A 407-nucleotide genomic window follows, 5' to 3' on the forward strand; every position below is an offset into this window, starting at 1 on the left:
TCAATGGTGCTTTCCTGAGTTACTTCCAACGTATCCCATATTTCTTTTGCTGTTTTACAGTGAGATATGCGGAAAAACTCATCCATTCCTAGTGCAGATTGTAATATATTCTTAGCCTTTTTATCGAACAACACTTTTCTTTTATCCTCATCAGTCCAAGAATTTTTTATCTTTATTTCTTCTTTGTTATCGATGACAGTTTTTGGAATGTGATGACCATTTTCAAATGCATCCCATATGTCATCTCCTTGTGCTTCGAGATACGCTTGCATACGGATTTTCCAAAAATCGTAGTGCTCTCCAACAAAACATGGTGGCTTGGTACTGCTACCACCATCTCTAAAAACAGGTTGTGCGGAAGCCATGAGTAATTGATCGAGGAATAAGTTACCTTAACCTGCTCTGAT

Source organism: Cicer arietinum, chromosome 6, assembly GCF_000331145.2.
Source record: "Cicer arietinum cultivar CDC Frontier isolate Library 1 chromosome 6, Cicar.CDCFrontier_v2.0, whole genome shotgun sequence".
NCBI lineage: Eukaryota > Viridiplantae > Streptophyta > Magnoliopsida > Fabales > Fabaceae > Cicer > Cicer arietinum.